Here is a 26,921-nt window from a genome sequence, read left to right as displayed (position 1 = left end):
CGTTCTAAAACAAATGGATGCCTCTGTTTGTATCTGGGAGGTACATAATGATCGGGGAGAATCTAGGAACAGTTCTGAATCACAAGTGAGAGAAGCCCAACTCCAAATGGCTTTCAGGAAAGGGAGAACTCATTGGAAGAATTCTGGGGATCCAGGACACAGGAACTAGAGCAGATTCAAAGATCTCAGTGGCTGGACCCACGAAATCAGAAGTCATCAGTTCTCTCTCATCCTCACTCTTTCCCCTCTCTCTTCTTTGATTGTCTTAGTCTGACAGCTTTCTTTCTTAAGGCTTCTACACCTAGTGAGGGAATCCAAAGCTACCTGCCCTAGGGTTTTATATCCTGAAGACATCTAACCAGGAAGGAAGAAGCTTAGAGCTATCAAGGCTCAAGGGAGTGCTCTGAATGGCCCATCTCAGATCACAAGTCCAGCCCTGGACCAACTATCCTGGCAGAGCCATGGGGTCCTGTGACTGGCTTTACAAGGTCACATGACCCTGTTCCTGTAGCAAACATGATTGTCAGTTTCTTAAAAAAACCACATGACTGGAGCTGGAGAGAGGGAGCCCCAAAGATAGTGACTGGTGGATGGTTTAGTCCATGAAAGAGTTTATGATGGCACCACCAACTCCACAGCCTCCTCATTCTGAGGGATTATAAGGGGTAATGAAACTAAACTCTATTTGTCCCATCTCAGATGAACTTTGTCAGTGGATTTATGCTGCAGGGTGTTCTGGGTGAGGTCCTTTATACTGGGCTGGTTCCCTTATGTCCATTTCCCACCCCAATCCAGTCACCAGCTCTCTGCCACACATGCCTGCTGGGTCCTTTCCTGTCCCACTTGGCAATGACGGCCCCTGTGGATGCCTGATCCATCCCCATCCTCCAGGGCCCAGCACACCCCTTTCTTGGCCTCCAGTGCTGCTGGGGAGGTTGACATTCGTGTAATGGGGTACCCAGGATACATAAAGTCTTCAGCCTTTCTGAGCTTCCTCCAGGGGAAGAACTGCAAAACATTTGGTTGGAGCTGCCATGGTTAGGCACTTTTGGAGTGGAAGCATCAGTTCTTTCCACCTGGATACCCTTGGTAGAGGCCAAAGCTGGGACAGCAGGGGTCAGAGGTTGATTTCCTTTCAGATTGACTGGCTTGATCTCCTTGCTGTATAAGGGGACTCTCAAGAATCTTCTCAAGCACTGCAATTTGAAAGCATCAATTCTTTGGCACTTACCCTTCTTTATGGTCCAAATCTCACATCTGTACATGACTACTGGAAAAACCATAGTTTTGATACTACAAACCTCTGTCAGCAGAGTGATTCTCTGCTTTTTCATACACTGTCCAGGTATGTCATAGTTTTTCTTCCATCCAGGGAGCAAGTGTCTTTTAATTTCGTGGCTGCAGTTAAGGTCCATATTGACTTTGGAGCCCAAGAAAATAAAATCTGCCACTGTTTCCACTTGCCTCCCATCTATCTGCCATGAAGTGATGGGACTGGATGTCATGATCTTAGTTTTTTGAATGTTGAGTTTTAAGCCAGCTTTTTCACTCTCCTCTTTCACCCTCATCAAGAGGCTCTTTAGTTACTTTTCCTTTCCTACCATAAGGGTGGTAACACCTTCATATCTGTGGTTGTTGATATTTCTCCCAGCAGTCTTGATTCCAGCTTGAGATTTATGCAGCCCAGAATTTCGAATGATGTACCCTACACATAAGTTAAATAGCCAGAGTGCTTGTCATGCTCCTTTCCCATTTTGAATCATTCAACTGTCCCATGTCTGGTTCTAACCATCACTTTCTGGCCTGCATACAGATTTATCAGGAGACAGGTACAGTGATCTGGTACTTGCATTTATTTAAGAATATCCCACAGTTTGTTTTGGTCCACACAGTGAAAGGCTTTAGCACAGTCAGTGAAGCAGATGCAGATGTTTTTCTGGAAACCCCTTGCTCTCTGTATGATCCAATGAACGTTGGCAATTTGATCTTTGGTTCCTCTGCCTTTTCTAAATCCGGCTTGTACATCTGCAATTTTTCAGTTCATGTACTGTTGAAGCTTAGCTTGAAGGATTTTGAGCATTACCTTGCTAGCATGTGAGATGAACACAATTGTATGGTAGTTTGAACATTCTTTGGAATTGCCTTCCTTTTGGATTGGAATGAAAACTGACCTTTTCCAGTCCCGTGACCACTGCTGAGTTTTCCAAATTTGCTGACATATCGAAAACAGCACTTTCACAGCATCATCTCTTAGGATTTTTAACAGCTCAGCTGGAATTCTATCACCTCCACTAGCTTTGTTCGGAGTGCTGCTTCCTAAGCCCCACTTGACTTCATACTCCACAATCTGGCTTTACATGAGTGACCCCACCATCATGCCTATCTGGGTCATTCAGACTTTTTGTATAGTTCTGTGTATTTTTACCACCTCCTCTTAATCTCTTCTACTTCTGTTAGGCCTGGCCTTTTCTGTCTTTTATTGTGCCTATCTTTGTATGAAATGTTCCTATGGTATCTCCAATTTTCTTGAAGAGATATCCAGTCTTCACAATCCTATTGTTTTCCTATATTTCTTGCACTGTTCACTTAAGAAGACTTTCTTATCTCTCTTTGCTATTCTCTGGAAGTCTGCATTCCATTGGGTATATCTTTACCTTTCTCATTTGCCTTTGGCTTCTATTCTTTTCTCAGCTCTTTGTAAGGCCTCCTCACACAACCACTTTACCTTTTCACATTTCTGTTTCTTAGGGATGTTTTAGGTGTCTGCCTCCTGTACAATGTTACAAATGAGCCATCTCATCCCCCTCAGAACGGAGACTGGGGCTGTCACAGGGCTGAGTCAGCTCTGGGCTCAGGATTGTGTACACAAACAGTTATTACCAATGGCATCAGGTGCCAGGGGCACCACCAGTGACTCTGACAATCTCTGTCAGAGAGATTGTTCTCAGGGGTGGAACTTCCAGGGAACTGATAGAGCAAAGAAACAAGCAATCGCCCTTGTCTCATCTTTCCCTGTGTGATCCCGTGGTCCCCTGACCACACCGCTCTCTGGGCAAAAACTCTTTCCTCTCTATTCCTTCTCCAAAGGTGATTTGTAACTAACATCAGCACCTGACTCTGAAGCCTGGTAGCTGGAACTCAAGTTGCAACCATCTGGGACCCAGAGATATCCAGCCTTGTTCTGTTGTCTGTCCTTTATCTCCAACCAGGTCCATAAAGCAAAGTCCTGAAAGAACATGACTATTTCACCCCCTCTCAAGGCCTTAAAAGTTCCAAGGTCTTTTTTGAGCATCAAAGAGGGAACACAACCCTTGAATCCAGGCTAGTCTCAGCACCCCTTACCTTTCTCAGCCAGGGGTTCCCTGATGAAACAATAAGACACTGCATCGAAGTTGTCAGAAGGCTGAGCAGAAAACACTCCTTACTGTGAATGCAGGTCCATGTGACCCAGCCTCCCAGTGGTCTGTGTTGTGTGGATGAGGAGAGGGAGCACTGGGGCTGCTGACCTGGGAGTGAGTCAGGCGCCACTTGCACCAATGTCTCCTGGGACCACTCCAGGAGGGGGCTGCCTTCACTGTGCCTGGAACCCAGAAGACCCAGCTCCCAGTATTGCTTTCCTGCTGCTACAAGAAGGCAGGTCTGCTGATAGAATCAGAGCCAAACTAAGGAGCAAGGGAAACGTACTTCAACTCTGTCACCAGAAGACCTCTGAGAGCTGCTCAGCAGTGGATGCAATTGAGCTTTCTATGATATTTCCCTTTCTGGAGCTTTCCCAACCTGAGAACCAGGAACCCTGGGACTCAGCACTTCCCCACCCCACCTGCAGCCTTAGAGTGAGTCATACACCCCAGGGTTCAGTTTCCCATGTCTTGGATGAAGGAAACTGGATTTGCTCCAGAGCATTTGCTCCAGACTGAAGCTTAATGTAAATCAATGGACAAGTGGCTCAGAGGCACATGTTGCTGAGAATGCTGAGACTGCATCTGATAGGCAGGGAGCTGTGACTGCCTGGTAATGTCCATGGATCCTGGGCTCAGAATGGGGTGGGGAGGGCAGACCAGTTGGCAAACAGCTGCTGTGAGATGGAGGACCTTAGATGCCTTGCCCACTGGAATTTTCCACCACTTGATTTCTGAGGGATGAGATCGGGTAATAATAAGTCAGAAGTTACTAACTGGGAGGTTGTAGGTTTCTCAGCAGAAACCCAAGGTGGGCTGATGAACCAGTTCTACCAAAAGAATTCTAGATAGCATATTCAAAAGCAGAGACATTACTTTGCCAACAAAGGTCCATCTAGTCAATGCTGTGGTTTTTCCAGTGGTCATGTATGGATATGAGAGTTGGACTGTGAAGAAAGCTGAGCGCCAAAGAATTGATGCTTTTGAACTGTGGTGTTGGAGAAGACTCTTGAGAGTCCCTTGAACTGCAAGGAGATCCAATCAGTCCATCCTAAAGGAGATCAGTCCTGGGTGTTCATTGGAAGGACTGATGCTAAAGCTGAAACTCCAATACTTTGGCCCCCTCATGCGAAGAGTTGACTCATTGGAAAAGACTCTGATGCTGGGAGGGATTGGGGGCAGGAGGAGAAGGGGATGACAGAGGATGAGATGGCTGGATGGCATCACCGACTCGACGGACCTGAGTATGAGTGAACTCTGGGAGCTGGTGATGGACAGGGAAGCCTGGCGTGCTGCAATTCATGGGGTCTCCAAGAGTCAGACACGATTGAGTGACTGAACTGAACTGAACTGAAAAGAACTTTGGGTACAAGACATGCCAAGACTCTTGGTTAAATTTTGTAGTATTTTGAATAGGTCATCTCTCTGATGACCTGCCATATTGTTGTTGAGCTTGGGATGATGCCAACAGTTACAGTGGACACAAAAGGCCCCTGGATGAGACTGTCACTCTCTCCGTGGATCATTAGCAGCGAGTTCCACTCTAGCGTTCCATGTCAGAGGAGGAAGTCCAGCCAGAAGAACATGATCTCCAGCAAGGTTAACTGGAAACCGCTGCTGTGTCTGGCCCTCTGGTAGGCATCATTCTTTTCCTAGTGCTTCTTCCTTCCCTCCTGGGTCCTGACCAAGCTGCCCACCTCTTGGTTACTGGGATATGAACTTCGCCCTTCCCTTGGAAATATCCTCGCAGCCCCACTTGTGGCTCCCTCCCTACCCAGGCCCTGCCTTTCACCTGCAGATGACACTAAAGAAGAGAAAACCAGGGAGAGAGTGGTCCAAATCATTCTTTCTAATAATGTCCACATTCCTTCTACTTCCAGGCCCTGATCTGGCTCATCAAATTCTCCAGCTGGATGAACAAGCAGATTAGCAATGGAGTGGAGATGCAGATAGATTTGGGGGTGGGGTTTTTGGGTGTTGAGGATGGTGATCAGATGACAGAAGAGGGGGATAGAGAGCAGGTGGGTTTCCAACCACTCACTCCCTGGGGGCCTTCCTGAATCTGCTTTCCTGGGCCCTGCAGGGTATTACTAAAGACAGAAACTTAAAAATGGACATTTTGTAAACTTCTTATAATGAAGTGATTTCAAACATAACAAAAGTAAGAGAATAGTATCGTGAATGCTGTATTTTGCCATTCGGCATCAATAACTACAAAACTACTCTCTTAGTCTCACAGGTTGTCATAGACCAGAGACTGGAAGCCAAGATCAAGGTGGTGAACAACTGGATCCCTGGTGAAGACACTTTTTGACTTTCTTCAGTTCTCTTCTTGCTGTGTTCTCACATGTGGTAGGGATAGGAAGGGAGGAAGAGGGAGAATAAAAGAGAAAAAGAGGGAGAGGCTAATCCCATCATATGGGCCCTACCATTGAAACCCCATATCAACTTAATTACTGCCCAAAGGCCCTACCACCTAATACCATCACATCGGGAGTCAAGGATTCAACATCAGAATTGGGGGGTGGACACAAACAATTCAATCCATAGCAGCTATGCAGATCTGTTTTTAAATCAAGACAGGCCCTCATTTAATTTCCCTTTTTACTCTTTATTCATTTTTCTGAAGTATTTTAGGGAAGAGATGACCATTTCACAAGTTACATATAATGAATATTTGGGAGAAAATGATATTATGTGCAAAAAAATACTATTTTGTTCCAAGGAAAATAAACATCTTCTGTCTGGTCCATGTCCAAATTTCCCTGATTCTCTAAAGACAGATGTTTTTTTCACAGTTTATTGAAAGAATGTACTCATATGTTGTACTTGGTTATTCTCTTTTAAGATGAAACAATTTTTCTCTTGAAATTTTAATGCCATTTATTTGTTTAAAAACTGATAGGAACCAGGGTGGTTTGTCTTATAGAATGTCCCAATATTGGGTTTAGAGCAGGGGTCCACAACACTGGTACCAGAACCAGTACCCATCCTTGGTCTTTTAGGAATCGGGCAGCATAGCAGGAGATGAGCAGCAGGCCAGTGAATGAGGCTTTGTCTGTATTTACAGCTCCTCCCCATCACTCTCCCATCACCCCTAGATGGGACAGTCTAGTTGCAGGAAATCCAGCTCTGGGCTCCCACTGATTCTGCATTATGGACAATTGTATAATCATTTCTTTTTATATCACAATGTAATAGTAATAGAAATAAAGTGCACAATAAATTAAATAACTATCCAGAAAATATGCCCCCACCCAGGTTTGTGGAAAAATTTTCTTCCAAGAAACCAGCCCTGGGTGCCAAAAATTTGTGGGACTACCTGTTTAGAGGATTTTTTCTCCATTCCTTTATTTGTGTTTTTTCCTGGAAACTGGTAGTTAGATCTATACTTGAGTTCAAAATTTTTTATTGGAATATTTCATATGCAGATATATATTTCTTATGGTTCCACTTCAAGAGGGTCATAATTTCCTTCTGCCTCACTTTAAGAGATGCTGAAATGCAGTGGATTCTGGTGTTGTCATCCTCATGCATCCATTATATACCTCCCCTTCTATTTTTCACTTGCAGTTTCAGCATTCATTAATGACACTTGCCTAGAATAATTTTATGAGGATATTTCAAAATAGAGGTTCTTGTTTCTACCATTCCTTCTAATTCAATTCTTGAAATTCTTCAATAAAAATAAGATTCCTTTTACTGTTTATAGTACATTAACTATGCCTCATACAAACAAATATAGCATAAATATAGCTGATTAGTTTCCTTTCTCAGTGCCCAGAATGGTGAGACTTGATGCCTTAGCAATCTGTCCCAGTGACAAATTAGATATTGCCTATTAACATTTGGACACCTTTGGTGGGCTTATAACTAGATATTAAAACACTAAGATCATGGGATCCACCCCCATTACTTCACGGCAAATAGAAGGGGAAAAGGTGGAAGTAGTGACAGATTTCCTCATCTTGGCCTCTAAAATCACTGTGGATGGGGACTGCAGCCATGAAATCAGAAGACGCTTGCTCCTTGACAGGAAAGCTATGACAAACATAGAAAGAGTGTTGAAAAGCAGAGACATCACTCTGCCAACAAAGGTCTGTATAGTCAAGGTTATGGCCTTCCCAGTGGTCATGTACGGTTGTGATGGCTGGACCATAAAGAGGGTGGAGCGCCAAAGAATTGATGCCTTTGAACTGTGGTGCTGGAGAAAGCTCCTTAGAGTCCCTTGGTCAGCAAGGAGATCAAACCAGTCAATCTGAAAGGAAATTAACCCTGAATCCTCATTGAAAGGACTGATGCTGAAGATGAAGCTCCAGTATTTTGGTCACCTGAGGCAAACAATTGACTCATAGGAAAAGTCCCTGATGTTGGGCAAGATTGAGGGCAGAAGGAGAAGAGGGTGTCAGAGGATGAGATGACTGGATGGCATCACCAATGCAATGGATATGAACTTTAGCAAAGTCCGGGAGATGGTGAGGAACAGGGAGGCCTTGCATGCTGCATTCCATGGGGATTGCAGAGTTAGACATGACTACGTGACTGAACAACAGCATAGTATTTGGAATTTCTGACATTTATACATTTAATTTGTTTCAATGGATTTGATGCAATGCTAAAATTGTCCCAATTTTGGCCTCTTCAAATGGATTCCTAAACTTTCTGTCCAGTCCTCACTGGTCTTTGAAGTTCCTCAACTTTCTGTTCTTTGAAGATTCCCAAGATTATTTGCTGCATTTCTTTACCAGTCCTAAAATCAGTCATCTCTTTAAGAATTCATGGATTGTCTGGTGTGAAATATATTTAAAGGCCATGTGTTAGGCTCCAGGATAGTCACTGTAAAATCAAGTTGCCATTGCTTCTAGGCTTTTCAGTGGTCAGAGTCAGGAAACACAGATTTTCCTTAAAAAAAAAAAAAAAAAGGAATATAACTGGCTGTACAAACTTATGCTTTCAGTTCAAGATTTAAGACAGCAGGGTTTTACTTAAGCTTTTTTATTTTATGTGTGAATCTCTCTTCTCTAACCATTGAAAATTTTACTTCAGAACAATATTAGCTTTAGTTACTGACTTGCTTTTACCTGTAAAATACATACGATACTGTCACAGTAACAGAAGCAATACCAGCAACACAAGTTGTTGAATATAGTTTCAGATTTCTTTCCTTTTCTGCTTTTGGGTTTCTTTCACTTTTGTTTTGGATGGGCAATATTTTTGTTTGCCTTTGTGCTTAGAAGATATTCCACTCTGAATGTAGAGTCATAATTCTGAACTTTAAAACCACTTAAGTAATGTTTTGTTATGTGCAACTGGTCACCAACTTTATACAATTAAGACTTATTAGTCTTTGCTCTCAATTTTGACACATGTAATTGCCTATTTTTTGATTCTGCAACACATTTGCATGGTTGAAAATCAAAGTATAAAACAAGAAAAATCTCATTTCCCTGCCCCTCATCTGTAAATTATATTTCAGTAGTTTATGGCTTATTCTTGTATTTTTAAAAAATGAAAACAAACATAGATATGTATGTAGAAGCAACAAACTATAAGAAATTTTTTGGACTTCTTTTTAAAAGTAAATACACAGTGCACCTTGAAGTCACCCATTCCATTCCTCCCTCCATCCACATTATACCCAGGTGTTGGGATGCCCTGTGCCTTATTCCACATACCCCTGTGGATGATCACTTCTGGTATCTTGCTGATATTTTGCTCTTTTTTTTTTGATTATTTAATTTATTTTAATTTGAGGATAATTTCTTTACAATATTGTGATGGTTTATGCCATACATCGACATGAATCTGCCACAGGAACACATGTGTCCCCTCACCCTGAAACCCCCTCCCTCCTTCCTCTCCAGTCTTTCCCTCTGGGTTGTCGCAGAGCACTGCTTTGGGTGCCCTGCTTCGTGCACTGGACTTGTACTGGTCATCTGTTTTACATATGGTAATACACATGCTTCAGTGCTATTCTCTCAAATCATCCCACCTTCATCTTTTCTCACAGAATCCAAAAGTCTGTTCTTTACATCTGTGTCTCTTTTGCTGATCTGCATATAGGATGGTTGTTACCATCATTCTAAATTCCATATATATGCATTAATAAATAGTATTTGTGTTTCTCTTTCTGACTTACTTCACTCTGTATAATAGGCTCCAGTTTCATCCACCTCATTAGAACTGACTCAAATGCATTCCATTTTTTTAAGTTGAGTCATATTCCATTGTGTATATATACTACAACTTCCTTATCCATTCATCTGCTAATGAAAGTCTAGGTGGCGTCTGTATCCTAGCTATTGTAAATAATGCCACAGTGAACATTGAGGTTCATGTGTCTCTTTCAATTCTGGTTTCCTGGGTCTCTGCCTAACAATGGGATTGCTGGGTTGTATGGCAGTTCTATTTCCACTTTTTAAAGGAATCTCCACCCTGTTCTCCATAGTGGCAGTACCAGCTTTTCTCCACACCCTCTCCACCATTTATTGCTTGCAGACTTTTTGATGACAGCCATGCTGAATGGAGTGAGATGATACTTCATTGTGGTTTTGATTTGCATTTCTCTAATAATGAATGATGTTGAGCAACTTTTCATGTGTTTATTAGCCATCTTTAGTTCTTTCGCCCACTTTCTGATTGGGTTGTTCATTTTTCTGACATTGAGCTGCATGAGCTGCTTGTATATTTTGGAGATTAATTCTTTGTTAGTTGGTTAAGTTGCTATTATTTTCTCCCATTCTGAAGGCTGTCTTTTCATCTTGCTTATAGTTTCCTTCATTGTGCAAAAGCTTTTAAGTTTAATTAGGTCCCATTAGTTTATCTTTGTTTTTATTTCCATTACTCTGGGAGGTGGATTATAGAGGATCTTGCTGTGATTTATGTAGGAGAGTGTTCTGCCTATATTTTCCTCTAAGAGTTTTATTGTTCCGGTCTTACATTTAGATCTTTAATCCATTTTGAGTTTATTTTTGTGTATGGTGTTAGAAAGTGTTCTAGTTTCATTCTTTTACTCATGGTTGACCAGTTTTCCCAGGACCACTTGTTGAAGAGATTGTCTTTTCTCCATTGTATATTCTTGCCTCCTTTGTCAAAGATAAGGTGTCCGTGGGTGCATGGATTTATCTCTGGGCTTTCTATTTTGTTCTCTTGGTCTATATTTCTGTCTTTGTGGCAGTACCATACTGTCTAGATGACTGTAGCTTTGTAGTAGAGCCTGAAGTCAGGCAGATTGATTCCTCCAGTTACATTCTTCTTTCTCAAGATTGCTTTGGCTACTTGGTGGTTTTTTTTTTTTTTGCATTTCCATACAAATTGTGAAATTGTTTTTTCTAGTTCTGTGGGAAATACCACTGGTAGTTTGATAGGGATTGTGTTGAATCTATAGATTGCTTGGAGTAGTATACTCATTTTCACTGTACTGATTCTTCCAGTCCATGAACATGGTATGTTTCTCCATTTATTTGTGTCATCTTTGATTTCTTTCATCAATGTTTCATGGTTTTCTATATATGTCTTTTGTTTCTTTAGGTAAATTTATTGCCAAATATTTGGGTGCCCACATCACCACTACTATTCAGTGTAGTTTTGGAAGTCATAGCCACAGCAATAAGAGAATAAAAAGAAAGAAAAGGAATCCAGAAAAGAAGTAAAACTCTGACTGTTTGCAGATGACATGATCCTCTCCGTAGAAAACCCTAAAGACACCACCAGAAAATTACTAGAGCTAATCATTGAATATGGTAAAGTTGCAGGATGTAGAATGAATAAACAAAAATCCCTTGCATTCCTATACACCAACAATGAAAAATCAGAAACAGAAATTAAAGAAACAAACCCATTCACCATTGCAACAAAAAGAGTAAATTACTTAGGAATAAATTGGCCTAAAGATATTCTACTTTTAAAAACAATGTGCAGTAGATAGCTTGTGCAGTTGGCTTTTTATATTTTCATCAATGTATCATTTTATAGATCCATAGAAGTAAAACGGCTGAGTTAAAGGGTATAAGTGTGTGTCATTTATTAAATGCTGTTATATTTCCCCTGTTGTAATTTAACACCAAAACTTAAACAATATGCAAAAATGAGGATTAAGACACAGTGCCTCATCTATACACACCTGGCAATCAGGCCAGGCTCCTTTTGTTGGACCCAAGGGACAGGCTGGATAGATCTCATGCAGGAATGGACCCTGGGAGTCATGGAAGGAGTCATAAAACACTGTCATCTTTACTCTGGCTTCACTAACAGTTTGAAGGTAGCCCTATTAATCTCAGGCTGAGCAGGAGATTTGAGTGGTTTTGTCTTTTTGATTAAAAAAATACTTCAAAATTAATTTTTTGTATGTTTGGTTTGGCGGACAAAGATTTTTAAGGCATGGACACTACTGGGGAATTACATAAGAAATATATACATTTATCTTCAGCAAATGGACATTATTAAATTAGTTGGTTTATATGTCCCTGGTGATCTTCCTTTATAAACAGAAAGAAAAATGACATGTTTAGTATGCATTCAGTCACTTTACATCAATCAACTTGAATTAAATCCCTCTCCGTCACCACTCACTCCCAACTCTAGGCCAGAAATAAAAACAGGCATAGCCTGAAGGCTGAATCCAGCACACTGTGGTGTCGATTTGGCTCCCATTATATTTTTTCTGGAAGAAAAGAATAGTGGCTAACATTAAAATCAGTAGATTGTACATAAATATCCAAACTTCTGATTCTCTTGAAAACATGGCCAACTAGCCTGCTTTCCAGCATGCGTGAAGTGGAGGAAAGGCTGCTCCCTGTGGTAAGGCTAGTTCTGCCCATGGTCCAGCATGGCTGCCTAATTCTTGAATCATTTCTCTCGCCTCCCTGGCCATGAGTTTGTGAGAACTAGACTGCTAGCTTGCCTAAGATAAAGACCACTTGTGTCTTGATCAACTTTGAATTTGAAGCATCTAATCCAGATCCCAGCACACAGGTCTTCCTTGTAGGTTTGTTGAATGATATGAAAAATCTTGTGGATACATTTGATATTTCTTCCAATTCTGAAACCATGCAATTGAAATACTGCCCTGCCCTAAAGCTTTGATGCAGGCTGGCATCATAGGTGCACCTAATATCTGCCATCTGACCCACTACCTAAAGCCAGTTGTATGTCCCTGGTCTGCCCTTGAAGGCTTTACTTTGCCATTTGACTACTTTCCTCCTAGCAATCAGCTCTCCAATGAGGACAGCAATGCGCATCTCATGAAGTGACTGGAAGATCACATGATATCACGAAAGTTTAGCATGGTCCCTAATATTCATTTTTATGATGTTATTAGCAGTTTTTTCTCCAATTTGGCAAGTTTCCCATGCTCTTAGATGTCCGTGCCATTCACTTTGGTTTTCCAGACAAGCCTCAAGGAAGAGATTACAGTAGAATTCTCTGTATTCTGAGAATTTTCAACGTCTACTCCCCAAGGACACTGATGGAGGTAAACATTTTCGAGAGGTTTTCATTTTTATCAGATCAATTAATGGCCTAGGGAACGATTAGGTCATTCAGAGCATATATAACTAGACATTTTTGGTCTTCACTACATGCTAAGAACCGAACTTTCCCTGAGTACTTGGAGCCAGGAAAGAAACATGAAGTGGCTTGGGCTCCTCGTACTGGTGTCCCTCTCAGAGTGCATAGTTGTGTAAGTATAGGGACTCTAAGGGGTATCATCTTCCTTTCTGGGATGTTTCTTTTCATCTGATTATTCTTCCACCCATCAGGGTTAGATGGGAAAGGAGTATTTCCCTGACAGTCTTAAAGTTCAACTCTTACTTATTGATAAGTACCTTGCTATAGGGACTGTGGGTCCCAAGGGTCATGGCATAGAGTTGCATGGTTGCACAACTCTTGGGGCCCAGACGTGTAACCTATTGAAAATGGAACTCCTTGCAATTGTTCAGTGCACAGCCTATGCAGATGTAGGTGTGGCCCTGTGGAATAGCACTTTTCTGCAGTTTTTTTCTAGATCTCTTCTCTGTTCTCTCTCTATTTCGGTGTGTATTTATCTCTGTACCTCTCTCATTTATCTCCCCGTCTCTTTGGAAGTCTCTGTGCCTGCAGATAACTCTGTTGTTTTTCCTTACTTTTAATTTTTCAATTTTAACTCTTCCTTGCTCTTGAGCCTCTTAATGTCTCTAATATTTTCCCCATCTCTTGGATTCTTCTTTCAACCCTCTCTTTTTCAACTTGGAGAAAGATTGGGAGAGCTACTTATACATGGTTTTACATCTGACAAGCAGTGTGACTACAGCCAACTCACAAACTTCCTGTATTTCAAATTCCTCCCCTGGGAAAAGAGTATAATAATCCCCCTTCTACCTCCTTCCCTGAGCTTCTATGAGAAGGATACAGTGGGATGGCAACAGCAATGCTAGTGGCTGTCATTGTTGAGACTTCCTATTTATCAGGCACATTATATCCATCACTTAACTTATCCACAAGATATTCTTTTTGGAGGGTGGGAATTATTACATTCCACCATTTGACCGAGGGGTAGACAGACCCCACATGGGCATATGGCTTACCCAACATTACAGAACAGAACCTGTATCCAAACCTATGTCTGCGATGGTATATGCATAAAATTCTGATAACAAGGTGATTCATAAAAATGATTGGAAAATACACAGAGCCATTACAATGACAGTTATACCTTAAAACTGACAGCTAATTGTAGCTTCTTCTTTGTTTTCTTTGTCAAATGCTCGGTGAAAGAATACCTCTAACAAAAGTGAAGATCATGCGAAAAACCCTCAGTAAAAAAACAAACAAACAAACAAAAAAAAAACAAAAAAACCTGCTGAACAATTTTCTGAAGGAACGTACTTATAGACTGTTCCAGATTTATTCTTGTGGCTCAAATATAACTACTCACACCCTAAGGAACACCATGGATGTGAGTATTTTGGGAGGATGGTGCTCCACAGCACCTCCTGGTGCTTTAGCTTAGCACCGGGGCTCATTTGGAGGTGCCAGGTGGGATGCTGGGGTTGGGGTTCCTGCAGGAGGCAGACATACTGGAAAACAGGGACCCCAACCAGAGGAGAAGGCACTCTCATCTTCAACTCTTGGTCTGTGGTGACTGGGCCCAGCAATTACCAGGTGGCAGGTAAATATACATTTCTGTGTCCAAGATGTGTCTTAGTTTGATGGCAATTGTTCCTTCTGAACAAAGTGAGCCACTCAGTTACAGATGAAGAGTGAACCATCACTGATCAAAATGTAGAACTAACTGCAAAGCAATTGTGAATCCCCAGGCAGAGGAATTCAGTTTCCACAGATGCAAGAACCATAGCAGTAAAAAGCAGTAAAAAGGCCTTCCGTGTAAGGCCATCAGAATCTAACACAGTGGTTACTGTTTTTGGATTAGAAAAAGGGCTTATTTTGTCTTCAAGAATGTCCATCCCAGCCTGAGAGATAGGCAAAGAGTAAATACATGTCATGAAAGGGTCATGTGTGGTGTTGATTGGATGTGGTCTGAGTTTAGAGGGAGTAGCTGAGGTTTATCAAGAAGGACTCCTGGATATGGGGGTGCTAAGGCTGGGTTTGAAGAGACTATGGAGCTTCTCAAATGAAGGCACCAGGACTTCCTTGAGTGCCCAGCAGTCCTGGAGTTCCAGGGGTTGTGACTCTGGGCTTCCAATGCAGGAGGTACCACTTCAATGCCTGGTAAGACTAAATATCCTGCATACCATGTAGTACAGAAAAAAAAAAAAATCAAATGCAGGCACCTCTGTGACAAAAGGCTGTGAGGTGCATGGTGGTTAGAAAGTGATCTCAAGAGATATGTGACACCCAAAGGGAGGCATCAGTGTGGGAATAGAGGGTAGCCCGTTCTGCACTAACCCACTCCCTCCTTCTTCCTATAGATGCTCTATGTGGGTAACATCACCATTGGAACAACCCCTCAGGAATTCCAGGTTGTCTTTGACACAGCCTCATCTGACTTGTGGGTGCCCTCTATCTTTTGCCCCAGTCCAACCTGTTGTGAGTACAGATACCTCGTACCCGGACCATCCTTCACATGCCCGGCTGCCTTGGTTTCCACCCTTGAGACCTGATGACACTTATCTCTTGTGTCTGTAGCTACACACGTTATGTTCAGACATCTTGAGTCTTCCACCTCCTGGCCTACCTGAAAGACCTTCGGCATCGCCTATGGTTCTGGAAGGATGAAGGGATTTCTTGCTTAATGCACCGTTCGGATAACGTGTAAACAGAAGCTGAGTCAGGACTCTCTAAGGAGTGACCACTGCTTGCAAAACAGGTACAGGGCCATCGGGCAGGACCCTTCCTAGCCTAACTCCCATAGATATTGACCATCTTACACACAGAATCCTGTCCCTGGGGAGGCAGTGCCTATGGTGACACATGAGCAAACAGATTAGCTAACCCAGAGAGTAGCTTGAGGTGTGGACTTGTAGCTCCTCTGCCCATGAGCAGTTCTAGGCTCATTTTGCTGGGAGCAAGAAGAGGGGAAAAAACACCCACTTTTATATTCTCAGACTGTTCCAGGCACTTTCAGGTAATAACTGGTTTAATCCTGCAACAACACCACACAGCAGGTGGTCTGATTAGCTCATGAGACATATGAGGAAACTGAGGTGCAGACAGCAAGGGCCTTGCTGATGTCACACATGTGGTAAGCGGTGGAACTAGGCTGGCTTTTCAGGACTGAAGTTGCTGTGGGGTGTTTGGGGACAGGATAAAACTTATCTGGGGACCCTGGGGGGCAGTCGAGGGCTTCAGGTATCCAGAGTGGGAAACTGGAGGTGAGAATTGTCAGGGGGTCTGATAAATGAGTTCTCACTCTAGAAGACCCTTGAGAGTCTAATAAACCTATGGCCTGCCATCCCAAAGTACTTGAGTAATTCCCATCTCTCTCCTTCTCTCTCATACACACACACAAACACACACACATCCCCAAAAGTGAATTCCCCAGGCAGTAATTTCATAGATCCCTGCAAGCAAGATTGTGTTTTCGGTTTCTGTCTTCCTGGACAGATGCAGAATCCACAGTACATTACAGAGAATTCAGTCCATTCCTGTCGTTAGGTGATAGTGATGCCAAAGAGAAGGCTATTTTGCTCTTGATTGTTTTGTCCACAAGGTGGCACCAGTGGGTCCTGGCCTGACTCTTGGTTGCCCCACCTGGACAGAAGCCACAAGGCCAATTTGACTTACTCAGGTGGTGTTTTTCAGAGGGGCAGATGTTTTAAAATTCACAGCCTCTCAAAAATGGAACCCATATTCCCCTCCCAGCTTGGTCTAACCGTCTGAGGTCCACCAAAGACACAGCCCAGCCTCAATTCTTCTCTGAGGATCTAATGGCAATGCACCCCAGCCCAGTTCTAGTCCCAATTTACGTATCTGTAAGTGGGAACACTCGTCTCTCCCACAGATTGGGGACCTTGTAAGCACCGAGCAGGCATTCAGTCTAAGCATGGCGGAATCCGAGTTTGAGGGTATACCTTTTGATGGCGTCTTGGGCTTGAACTACCCCAACATATCCTTCACTGGAGCCATTCCCATCTTTGACAACCTGAAGAATCAAGGTGCCATTTCTGACCCTATTTTTGCCTTCTACTTGAGCAAGTAAGTCTGAGATGGACAATCCCTTTCTCCAAATTAGCTGTAAGATGCTTTCAGTTGCATGAAAATTATAGAACACTTGATAAAGAAGTATCCTGAGAGATAATCTAACCCAGGATAACTGTGGCCCCAGGGCCCTACCTGGCATCACCACTGGTGTTTATAAATAATGTTTTATTGGAACACATTCCTGCTCCTGGGCTCAAGAGCAGTAACTTGGTCTAGAGGGGTGAATGAGGAGGAAGGCTAATGGAAGGCAACAGGAAACAAGTTGAAGGAAAGGCATTAGGATTTGCTTATGAATTTGATAAGGAAGGAGGGAGAAGGATGCTGGATATCTTTCCTTTCTCATTAGCATTTCACTGGGAGCCCAGGACCAGCTACCCAATTTGTGGAGCCAGTGAGAAATGAAAGTGTGGGACACAAAAGTGTGGGACCCCTTGTTCAAGAAATATTAGGCATTTCAAGACAGGGAGAGCAGAGTTGGGGTCCCTTCTGAGTGTGGGACCCTCTGGACAGTAGAGGTCACAGGTCAGCAGAGCCAACTCTGGGTGACCTGAACCCACACCCTTAGAACTCCCACACCTTGATTTTCCTGAAAAATGACAAGGTGGACAAGTGGAAAGCAAAAACTCTTCAGCACTGTGTCATCTGAGGGTTTCTGAGCACACAGGTAGCAGTAGGTTCTGGGCCTCTTCAGAAGACATAGTGGGTGGAGCCCAGCCATGTGACTCAGCTTCTAACCTCCTCTGTGCCACTCATTAGCCGGTTACTGACCTCAGTCTGGTTCTCAATTGCTCCTAGCCTCGATTTCTGCATCTGTAAATGGAGACCTTATTAGGGCCTTGATGGGTAGACAAGCACAAACACAAGCTCTCAGACAGTGCTGTTGTTACTGTCCTCCAAAGATCTCCCCTTCTTTTCTCTCTACAGATGCAGGGGAAGGGCAGTGTGGTGATGTTTGGTGGGGTGGACAAAGCCTACTACCAGGGAGTGCTCAACTGGGTTCCACTGATCCAAGCGGGAGACTGGCGTGTACATATGGACTGGTAAGCCTCTCCCTCTGAAGGTCAGCCCAAGTGATGCTCCACATCTGTACACAGACACAAGCAGACACACACAAATGGATTCTCAGATACATAGTGATGCAGACATATACACCACCCACAATGACACAGACACACAGACACATGGAAACACACTAGCAGACACTTATAAACAGAGACACATATAAACATGCATAGCTAGTCAGAGACAGGAAAGCACAATTAGAGACACATACAAACACATATACAAACAAACACATAAACACGTAGATACACAAACAACTCGTGGGTTCATAATCCCCAGGCCTTCGGACCAGGGCTCTGACCAGGATCCTAAAAGGGTCCGGAGAGGTCTGTGCAGCTGGAAGAGGGCTGCACCCACTGCCCTGTGAGGCGTGGAGCATGGTTAGAGGACTCTACAGTGTGGCAAACAGAGGATCAGGGGGGATTACACCAGCCTGAACAGAGTTATAAGATGACCAACTGTCCAGGGCTAGCTGGGACCAAGGAAGTTCTCAGTACAGATAAATGTCAGTTTAAAAACAGGCAAAGTCCTCAGCAAATGGGGAAAACTGGTCTCCTTAGGGAGCAGCTACCCAGCAGTGGAGAGAGGATGGCTGCAGTCTTAAGACTTGAAAGCAACTAATAAAAAAGACACCCCACGTACCTGGGCACACAGTGGGGCAGGGGCTAGAACAAAGAATCAAGAAGGTGGTATCCAGGAGTGACATGAGGACAAGAGGCATAATTGATAGGATTCTGTGTGATAACCTCAGACAAAATCTGACCTGTCCTTTGGAGTTTCTGTGGGCTAGTCATGTATTTCCTGGCCAGGATCTCAGGGTCTGAGCTGGTTGTAGGAGCAGTACTGGCAGACACCCTCTCCCAGAGGAGCCCCTCTCTCCCACCGCTGTGAGAATCTGCTGCCCCTGAGAATCTCCATCTTCACTCTGCGATTGACCCATTATTAGTTTCCCACCAGATACAGCTCTCTGGATGTTTCTCATTAATTATTCTCACAGTCTTCATTCACTCACTGAACAGACAAGCATCGGGCATCCACGGTGTGCCAGGCACTTTAAGGAGGCAATGAGAATAAAACTCGCCCTCACATCTAAGAAGGTAGATGCAAAAGAAATGACACACACACATAGTGAATTGTGACTTTGTTACATGCTAGACATGAGAGGCACCCCACTCTAGTACTCTTGCCTGGAAAATCCCATGGATGGAGGAGCCTGGTAGGCTGCAATCCATGGGGTTGCAAAGAGTTGGACATGACTGAGCGACTTCACTTTTATGCATTGGAGAAAGAAATGGCAACCCACCCCAGTGTTCTTGCCTGGAGTCCCAGGAATGGGGGAGCCTGGTGGGCTGCCGTCTATGGGGTCACACAGAGTCAGCACAACTGAAATGACTTAGCAGCAGCAGTAGCAGATATGAGATAGGGTCTATAGAAAGTGACCACCAATACAGGAGACTGATAAACACCGAGGGAAAGACTCCCTAAATCAATGACAATGAAGCTGGAATCTGGAAGATGAGAAGAAATTTGCTAGTCAAAGGGGAGGGGACTCTTCTAGGAAGGAATACCAGCTTGTGTCAAGATACCAAAGATCCTGGTGTATTCAAGTACTGCGTTCAAGGATGTCAAGGAAGGTGCCGTGTCAAGAGCAAAGGAAAAGAGTCAGCACAAAAAAGATGGAGGGCTGTTTAGGAGACAGTCAGGAAGGGGGCAGCTCTGGGGAGACTCAGAGCAGCCTTGATGCCCGCTTTGTCACACTGTCTCTCAGCATCTCCATGAAAAGAAAGGTTATTGCTTGTTCTGGCGGCTGCGAGGCCCTTGTGCATACCGGGTTATCACTGATCCTTGGCCCAAGAAGACTGGTCAATAACATCCAGAGGCGCATCGGCACCATGCCACGGGGCTCCGAGGTGAAGGGTCATGCCCCAGGGTCACTCCCAGTCTCCATACACAAGAAGGATCTCCAGGGCCAACCTCTCTCCCTCTCTCTCTAACAGCACTATGTTTCATATTTTGCGGTCAATACCCTGCCCTCTATTAGCTTCACTATCAACGGCATCAAATACCCAGTGCCAGCTAGAGCCTACATCCTCAAGGTGAGGGGAGAACCTTGAGGGGTGGTTCTCAAATAGGAACTTGCAGGAACCCCTGGGCTGCTGCTGGGAGGAAGGCGCCCTCTGCAGGCCATCTCGCACTATTGCAGATGCTGCTGAGCCTTGCTGGGCCAGAGCCTCCCGCAACACGAACCACTTCAGAGTAAAGTGCCGTCTGGGACACTGATCATCCTGAAATAAATGTGGAGACGCCACACCATGCTGGCATGGTGGGAGTCACAAGGAGAGGGGAACACTATGGTCCTCAGTCCTCAAAGAGCTTAAATTCAATCTGAAACCTCAGATGCATGAACATGAAAGTCAGCTCTAGTGGTCACTGAAATAGGCCATGTGAACAGGAGAATGGCTGGGGACAGTCCCAGTGTGCTGTCCCACCATAGGGATTAACAGTCTCCCTTCCCTTCTCGCAATTTTCCTGGTTTGGATGATAAATTACATGGTCAGCCTAGTTCTCATGTGCATCTTCCCCTAGCTCTGGCCATGTGCTCCTTTTGTGAGTCAGGCTACCTGACCCCTCTGTGGGGAGGCTGGATGCTAATGTGAATAAAGGGTGCACAGTGACTGCTCAGCCCCGGCACAGGGTGGAGGCTTCATGTCAGCTCCTTAGGGGAGTTCAGAGCAGGCTGATGGGCTCAAAGAAGACTTTGAGGAAGGGAGGGAATTTCAGGAATTCTAAAACTGTAAACTCATGAAGCCATGTGGAGGGTTGCTTGCTTTAGGCAAAACTGCACTGGATTCCATGCAAATAGCATCTCAGGGTGCTCTGCGTTGGGGCACTAGGGACTTACTTGGTGTGATGAGGGCTACGGACTGACTAGTGGAAATGGAGAACCAGAGTACATTACCCCGCCAAGCCTGGAGTGGCCAAAGAGGGTGAGTGTGGGCCGAAGGAAGCTTCCCAGAGTTCCTGAGTTAAGTCTTCAAGAACGTGTTGTGGGCACTGCTCTATTTAAGATGGATAACTAACAATGAGTTACTGTGTAGCACGGGGAACTCCAGTTAATTATATGACAACCTGGATGTGAGGGGTATTTTTGGACCAGGATACATGGATATATACGGTTGAGTCCGTTTACTGTCTACCTGAATCTCAGAATATTGTTAATCAGCTATACTCCGATACAAAATAAAGTTTCTTAACAAAGTATGGATTGTGGGGACGCAGGAGGAGAACCAGCATTCTCTGCAGAGAAAACAAGGAGCAGGAGTCAGAGGAAAGAAACAGGGAGAGAGGAGAACTATGGACACTCTTTTTCTTTTATAAAATTTTTATTGAAGTGTGGCAAATCTTCAGTATTGCATTAAGTTCTGCTGCACAGCAATGTGACTCAGTTATACACATACAGAAATATATACTTTTTCTTATTCTTTTTCATGTGGTTTATGACTTGATATTTAATGTATTTCCTTATGCTCTGCAGTAGGACTTTGTTGTTTATCATTCCTCTGTATCCCCAACTCCCTGTCCTCCCCTCCCCCACACCCTTCCTCATGGCAACCTCATGTCTTGGCCCTTTTTGGTTGTGGATGAACTCTCATATCCCCTGCTAATGAGAAAACCCCTTGATACTTACCAAAAGAGGGAAATAAAACCAAGAATTGTGCTGGGTCTGGATGTTTGTGGGAGTCACATATAAGGGCTCATGCTGACTGGTGTGTGTCTCTGACTCCCCCAGGATTCTAGAGGCCACTGCTATACCACCTTTAAAGAGAACAAACACAGTGAGGACATCTAGAGAGACCTGGATGCTGGGTGATGTCTTCCTGAGGCTGTATTTCTCAGTCTTGGATCGAGGAAATGACAGGATTGGCCTGGCACAGGCAGTATAAATGCTTGGAGTGCTCCAGGAATCAGTAAGGCTGCTCCGAGCAAACACTAAATCACACTTAGGGTACTCCTGCCCAGGATGCTGGTGAACTGTATTTGGTGGTCTGCACACCCTATTCTCATTAAAGAATAAAGGGTTTCATTCATAATGGTGCTGAAACAAACAGGTGCCTCTGTTTGTGTCTGGGAGGTGTACAATGTTCAGGAAGGATCTAGAACAAAGTCTGAATCACAGTTGAGAGGAGCCCACCTCCACCTGGCTTCAAGGAAAGGGGAGACTCATTGAAGTGATTCTGGGAATCCAGGACACAAGACTCAGAGCAAATACAAAGATCTCAGGGACTGGACACAAGAAATCAGAAGTCATCATTCTCTATTTCACACCCTCACTCTTTCATTCCCTCTTCTTTGATGGTCTTAGCCTGACAACTTTCTTCCTTAAGGCTTCTACACCTAGTGAGGGAGTCCAAGCTACCTGCCCTAGGGTTATATATCCTGAAGGCATGTCCAATAAGGAAAGAAAAGACTGAAGACATCAGAGTCTAAGGGTGTTCTCTGAATGACACAACTCAGATCACAAGTATAGTCCTAGATCAGCCGTCCTGGCAGGGCCATGGGACACTATGATTGGCTTTACATGGTCTTGTGGCCTTGACCCAACAGCACACATGATTGTCAATTTCCTCCAGAACTACATGACTGAAGCTGGGGAGAGGCAGCCCCAAAGAAAGAGACTGGGAGATAGTCTAGGCCATGGAAGGGTTTGTGGGGACCCACCAACTCCACCACCTCCTCATTCAGAGGAATTATAAGGGGTAATGAAATAGACTCTCTTCATCCCATCTCAGATGATCTTATTACTGGGCTTCTCCTCCAGGGGAGTTTAGGTTAGGTACTTCATGGAGAGCTGGTTCCCTTTTGTCCCACATCCAGTCACCAGGTCTCTGCCACATATGCCTGCTTTGTCCTTTCCGGTCCTACTTGGTAAGTGATGGACCCAGTGGATCCTTGAGCCATCCCCCTCCTCCAGGGCCTAGAATGCCCCTTCCTTGGCCTCCAATGCTGCTGGGGAGAATGCAATGCATGTATCGGGAGACTCAGGGTACACAGAGCCTTCAGGCTTTCTGAGCTTCTCCATGGGTGGGGCTACAAACTGTCTGCTTGGAGCTGCCATGGTTAGGTACTTTTTCAGTGGAAGCATCTGTTCTTTCCACCTGGAGGCCCTCTTTCGATGGCTCAGCTGAGACAGCAGGGGTCAGAGGTTGATTTCCTTTCAGATTGACTGGTTTAATCTCCTTGTTGTATAAGGAACTCTCAAGAATCTTCTCAAGCACCACAGTTCAAAAGCTCAATTCTTTGGCATTCACTGTTTATTATGGTTCAGATATCACATCTGTACCTGATGACTGGAAAAACCATAGCTGTGACACTACAAGACCTCTGTAGCAAAGTGAGTCTCTGTTTTTTAATACACTGTGCAGGTTTTCCATAGCCTTTCTTCCTTCCAAGGAGCAAGTGTCTTTTAATTTTGTGGCTGCAGTCAAGGTCCATAGTGATTTTGAGGCCCAAGAAAATAAAATCAGCCACTATTTCCATGTTTCCCTCATCTATATGACTTGAAGTGGTGGGACTGGATGCCATGAGTATCTTTTTGTTGAGTATCTTTTTGTGAATAGTTTTTTGAATGTTGAGTTTAAGCTAGTTTTTTCATCTCCTCACCTCATCCAGAGGCTCTTTAGTTCTTTGCTTTCTGCTATTATGGTGGTGTCATCTTCGTATCTGTGGATGTTGATACTTCTCCCAGCAATCTTGATTGCAGCTTGGAATTTATCCAGACCAGCATATTGGATGATGTATCCTACATATAAGTTAAATAACCAGAGTGACAATGTATACCTTGTCATTCTCTTTTCCCAATTTTAAATCTTTCAGTTGTTCCATGTCTGATTCTAACTGCTGCTGTTTGACCTACATATAGACATGTTAGGAGAAAGGTAAGGTGATCTGGTATTCCCATTTCCTTAAGAATTTTCCACAGCTTGTTGTGGTCCACACAGTGGAAAGCTTTGGCACAGTCAGTGAAGCAGATGGAAATGTTTTTCTGGGGTTCCCTTGCTTTCTCTATGATGCAATGTATGTTGGCAATTTGATCTCTGTTTCCTCAAAGTAGTTTGTATAGCTGAAAGTTCTTAGTTCATGTACTGTTGAAACTTAGCTTGAAACATATTGAGCATTACCTTGCTACCAAGTGAGATGAGCACAATGGCATGATAGGTTGAACATTCTATGGAATTGCCTTTCTTTTGGATTGGAATGAAAACTGACATTTTCCAGCACTGTGGCCATTGATGAGTTTTCCAAATTTGCTGACATATTGAATGCATCACTTTTACAGCCTCATTCTTTAGGAATTTTAAACAGCTCAGCTGGAATTTCATCACCTTCCCTAGCTTTTCTTATAGTGATGCTTCCTAAAGCCCACTTGGCTTCATACTCCAGTAAATCTGGCTTTATGTGAGTGACCCCACCATCATCCCTATCCGGTCATTATGACCATTTTTGTATAGTTCTTCTGTGCATTCTTCCCACCTCTTCTTAATCTCGTCTGCTTCTGTTAGGTCTTTGACTTTTCTGTCCTTTATTGTGCCCATCTTGGCATGAAGTGTTCCTCTGGTATCTCCACTTTTCTTGAAGAGATCTATACTCTTTACAATTCTATTGCTTTCCTCTAATTCTTGCACTATTCACTTATGAAGATTTTCTTATGTCGCCTTGCTATTCTCTGGAAGTCTGCATTCCATTGGGTATATCTTTCCCTTTCTCCTTTGCCTTTCACTTCTCTTATTTTCTCAGCTGTTTTTAAGGCCTCCTCAGGCAACCACTTTGCCTTCTCACATTTGTTTTTCTTGAGGATGGTTTTGATGACCACCTCCCATACAATGTTACAAGCCTCCATCCATAGTTCTTTAGGCTAACAGACCTAATCCCTTGAATCTAATTTTCATCTCCACTATATAATCACAAGGGATTTGATTTAGGTCATAGCTGAATGTTCTAGTGGTTTTCCTGACTTTCTTCAATTTAAACGTGAATATTGTTTGCTTTTGCCTAAGCATTGCTTCCAAATCACGACCCACCACTCCCAGTGGGTGCGGAGCGAAAACACAGAATTTGAGGACTGTTACCCTGGGTCTGTGCTTGGCTTTTCACTTACTTAGCTGTGTGCTTGATCAAGTCTCTTAACCTCAGTTTTCTCGTCTGGAAAATGGGCACCATGATGATAATTCCACCTTCTAGATTGCATGTGTGCCTGCTAAGAACAAGTGGCCCTGAGAGGGCTTTCTGGGTTCCTAAGTCTGGAACAAATATGAACTATTCTGCCACCTGGGAGAAGGAAATCTGTTTAGGGGTTATGGCTGCCATCCCCAAGGCTAAATATTCATTCGAGCCAAATAACATCTGTTTCTGAACTCTGACCCAGAACTCTGACTGAGCCGATGCTTCTGTTTTCTGGGCTTACACAAGAGCTAATGATTACTGGCTCAGATTACTCCCTTCCTCAGCCTTACCAGTCAGCCTTTCCTTCTCAACTACTCCCCTGAAATCACACTGCAAGGAAAGTCATAAAGGCTCTTGCTGTCTTCTCAGTGCCCCACATCTCCAGTGTAGCAACAAGTAGCTGTTATGGCTACTTGTCATAGCAACAACTATGGCAACCTGTACAGTCCAATCTCAGCCTGTTAGGTGAATCTTTGCCCATTTGGCCCCTCATGGTTAAATTACCTACAGTTGCCTTAGTAACCTTCCTATGCTTGCTGTTTAATGTCGAAATATGTGTGGACCTCATCTAGTTCTTTTTTCCCAAGCATAATTCCAACCATGCAAATAAGTAACCAAGCATTTAGTCATCTAACTACCCACAGGAATTGACAAAAGCAAACCACCCATTGTGCATTTCTTGCTTGCCCCAAAACATTGAAGTGATCTGCTGAAACAATGTGATACATTGACATGTACACTGTAGAAGGAACATGTTTTTCTCTGGATTTGTTTTCCATCTAGTGAAGAATGTCTACCATAAGCCTGACCCTCCAGCAGTTGGTCACCTAATTTTTGCAGACTCAGTCCAATCCAGATCCCTTCCACATGCTTCAGAAAAATCTAGAGAACAGACTCAGTCAAAGTTCTCACTCCTGCAGAAAACAGTTTTTTGTTTTTTTGGAAAATAATATTTGGTAACACATTCAAAATCTTGTGCTCCTTGCCTTGGATTCAATGGCCTACACCAGAGGTTGGGAAGCCTCTCCTTCCACCTAAACCTTTCACCACTGCCACCAGGGCCACAGGCTTGACTGGACCCCAAAGACTTCTGCCTGCTCCCTGATGTCCTCTGTACATCAGTTCAGTTCAGTCTCTCAGTCATGTCCAACTTTTTGCTATATCATGGGGTACAGCATGGCAGGTTCCCCTGTCCATCACCAACTCCCGGAAATTGCTCAAACTCAGGTTCAACAGGTCGGTGATGCCACCCAACAATTTCATCTTCTGTCTTCCCCTTTGCCTTCTGCCTTTAATCTTTCCCTGCATCAGGGTCTTTTCTAATGAGTCAGTTCTTCCCATCAGGTGGCCAAAGTATTGGAGGTTCAGCTTCAGCATCAGTCCTTCCAATGAATATTCAGGACTTATTTCCTTTAGCATGGACTGGTTGAATCTCCTTGCAGTCCAAGGGACTCTCAAGAGTCTTGTCCAACACTACAGTTTAAAAGCATCAATTCTTTCTGCTCTAATTTTTAAGATTTCTTTCCTTCTACTAACCCTGGGGTTCTTCATTTCTTCCTTTTCTAGTTGCTTTAGGTGTAGAGTTAGGTTATTTATTTGACT

At 43.7% G+C, this 26,921-nt stretch overlaps 1 pseudogene; it reads left to right on the top strand.

Moving 5' to 3' along the window:
* The first annotated feature begins 13,024 nt into the window (after nt 1–13,024).
* Nucleotides 13,025–22,042, top strand: LOC104983925 (annotated as a pseudogene).
* Nucleotides 22,043–26,921: the final 4,879 nt, after the last annotated feature.

Source organism: Bison bison, unplaced genomic scaffold, assembly GCF_000754665.1.
Source record: "Bison bison bison isolate TAMUID 2011002044 unplaced genomic scaffold, Bison_UMD1.0 scf7180017863691, whole genome shotgun sequence".
NCBI lineage: Eukaryota > Metazoa > Chordata > Mammalia > Artiodactyla > Bovidae > Bison > Bison bison.
Note: the sequence above shows the minus strand (reverse complement) of the source record. Positions and strands in the feature narration are given on the sequence as shown.